The sequence below is a fragment of the Cupressus sempervirens genome, chromosome 3 (genome assembly GCF_028749045.1).
Source record: "Cupressus sempervirens isolate cs-2001-9-10 chromosome 3, ASM2874904v1, whole genome shotgun sequence".
Lineage (NCBI taxonomy): Eukaryota > Viridiplantae > Streptophyta > Pinopsida > Cupressales > Cupressaceae > Cupressus > Cupressus sempervirens.
Genome location: NC_143120.1, coordinates 365,687,226 through 365,690,643, shown reverse-complemented (window position 1 = coordinate 365,690,643; position 3,418 = coordinate 365,687,226).

Here is a 3,418-nt window from a genome sequence, read left to right as displayed (position 1 = left end):
ATCATAATTCAAACATACATTCATTTTGACATAGATAACTTGAACTCAATTTATCATAAATCTAATTTTAGTTTTTTTATAGAAACCTATCTCAACAACCTATTTCCTAGGTATTTTTCAAAATAGATTTCACCTAATTTACAAATTTTCCCAAAGTGTCAAAGTTAGTTGATGTTCAATAAGTAATGAACCTATAATGAGTTAAACCCATATTTGAAAGTCTTAATGAATATAATATGTATTATAATTATAGTTGTTGGAAAGCTTGCTCTGAGTAGCACAAATTGGCATTTTTTATTTTAAAGTAGCCAATTTCATTTTTTTCAGAAAAGAGCACCAATTTTTAATAAATTAACATGTTTGTGTGAGTAGTATGTTTGTGTGAACATATTTTACATGTTCGTTCGGACGTACAAGCCTAAATATTTTGGTTGCCAAAAATTTAATTTGATGTGTTCACGCAAACATGTAAAAATAATTGGTGTTCATGGAAACATGTCAAAAAAACAAAATGTATGATGTCACCCATGGTGAGGACAAAAAATTGATAGTGAAGCTGAATGTTTTAAAGTTATTGTAAAATTTTTATAGGAAGGCAAAACAAATATGCAAGGAAGAGATCTGATGAAGTAGAAAAATTAAAGAAATCTTTAGAAGGCTGTGGCACATTATCAACAAATTAAACAAGGTTTGTAATTATATATATAAATTAAATTTATTTATTTTACATGGTCTTGAATTTAAGTATGTATCAATCTTATTTTTTATCTAATTTGATTTATTTATAAGTTTTTTGTAGACAATTAACAAGGTGAAAGAAATGTTGAAGGAGGTTCAATAGAAGTAGAAGAAATGCATATGGGAGAAGTGTCAGGAACACTTCCTATAGAATCTCAAACAATTAATGTTGAAGAAGGTTCAAGATCACTTCCTATAGAGGTTCAAATAACAAAAGTTAGAGAAAGGTTAGAATCTTTCCCTGCAGAATCTCAAATAATGAATGTTGGAGAAGGCTCAAGATCACTCCCTATAGAAATTCTAGTAATAGAAGTGAGAGAAGGGTTGGGATCAGGTGCAGGAACTAGTATGGTCCAACTCATAAATATTGCCAAATCTGTAAAGAATGGAATTTGTCAAAAAAAATTAGATCATTTACTTAAAATGGATGTGGATGAATTAAGAATACTTGCAGCTACTATTCAACACTTAAGTTTGTCTAAGAAAAGGTCAATGAATAAGAAGATCAGAGAAATACTAACTAAATTTGATAACATTGAAACAACTGAACAAGCTGAATTGCTTTCACTTTTTCTTACACAAAATAAGTTGCAAGAGGCATTGAAATTGTTAGGTGTAGACACAACATCAAAGAAGAGAAGACTTTCTAACATGCAAACTGAAGTAATTGAAAATGTTAAACAAGGTTTGAGAAACATAAGAAAATAGTCTCAACCAAAAGATAAGTCCATGGCAAGAAAAGTGATATTGATGTCTGTTGTAAATAAGAATATGACCCAAAATAGAAAAATATCTTCAATCTCATCTAAAATGGGTTTTAGTATGAAAACAATGAGAGAATATGTTACGAGAAGATTAATTTTGGATGACAGTACTGTAGACACCTAAAAACCTTTAGAAATTAAAGTATTTTTATTTTCTGAAAAATTCCTGATGACATCATCATTTATTAATTAATTAATTAATTAATTTATTTATTTATTTATTTTTATGCCATTAAATCTCTTTATCTTAATTAAAAATATTTAATTAAGGAATCCCTCCCAAAAATGTTTAAATCTTATTTAAACATTATTTCCTTATTTATTAATTATTTAATTAATAAATTGACCAAAAAACCCAAAATAAATAAAAAATTTATTTTTTGCCCAAAACTTGGCCAATTTCCTTAAGACCACTAACCTCTTCCAAAATCTTCTAATCCTTCTTTAATTTTGATTAAAGGCTAATCCCATCATTTCCTACCCCTAATCCCAACTCAAAATATTTAATTAAGATTAAATATTAATCCTCATGTTTATTAAAAAAGTTTTAATAAATATATCCTCAACCCAAACCCTTGAAATAAATAAAACTTTATTTATTTCCTAAAAATCTAATTTATCCTCATCCTAAGAAGTTCTAGACTCTTCTAGAAAGTCTTCATCCTCATCCTAGGAAATTCTAGACCATTCTAGAAAGTCTTTATCCTCATCCAAAGTCTAGACTCTTCTAGAAGATGTCTTTAAAACTAATCCTAATCCCCTCCTAACCATGTCACATTCCCTAAACATGAGTTAAAACTTCCTAACCCAAGCCAAAGTTAACAAATATCTCCTCCTTCACCCACCCTCATTAAATGCCATCCACTTGCCTATCCCTAAGCTAATCCTAAACCATCTTAATCGATCCTCTAATCATTTGCACAAGCCTAAGCAAGCTTAAAACCTTCCTAATCAAGCCCAAGTCAAAATTGCTCTCATCTCCCTCAAAATATCTCAACCATAAAACTTTATGAAGCCCACTAGGCCATAAATGACTCTTCCAAGCCCTTTTATTGCTCTTACAAGTCATTATGAGGGTCTTTATGAAGATTTTATCCGTTGAGCCTCCTTTGTTGACTCATCCTTCCCCTTTTATCCATCCTCTCACCATGTGACATGTGTCACTCCTTGATTGGCTGTAAGGAAGCACAATCCATGTGCTCTTCTCTCATGCAATTTGAGCCCTCCATGAGCTTTTTCCCATCCTTGCATCTTAGCCCTCAATCCCTCAAGCCTCTTGCCTATAAATTGCATCCTTCCCCTTTGCAAAACAACACAATCCATGAAGTAAAGTCATAATGCCATTTTAAGAAGCCATTTTACATCAAAACCATACACTCACACCCAAATTCTAACTCCATTTGAAGCCCTTTTTGAAGAATAAGCTTGAGCATACATCCTATCTATTTAGACAAAGCCACTGAACAAGAGAGCTTCTCATTGAGAGAGTCCATTAATGGCTCATATTCTCAATTGAGAGTTCATCTTAGTCTATCTTGAAGTTTATGAATTTTGTTTAGTTTGTAGAAGCTTTATTTAAATTTGGTTTCTATTAGCATACTAACATTGCTCATATACATTTTGGCACGCTCGGTGGGACCCCGCATGGGTCATCTTCATTAGCTTTTTTAGTCAATTTTTGTATGTCATTTGCTAATTTTGGCTGATTTTGCTTGTTTTTGTGATTGGTAGGATTTTATAAATTGGTTTTGTAGGTCCACATGAGCATGAAGAAGAAAAATGAACTCATAGTCAATCTCATAGAGTTTGCAGATTTTTCAAGCTTATAGGTGGACAAAGCACTTGGAATTCTTCTTCCTCCTCTTGTCTATATTCTTCTTATTCCATCTACTTCTTCTTCTTCTTCTTGTGGGAGA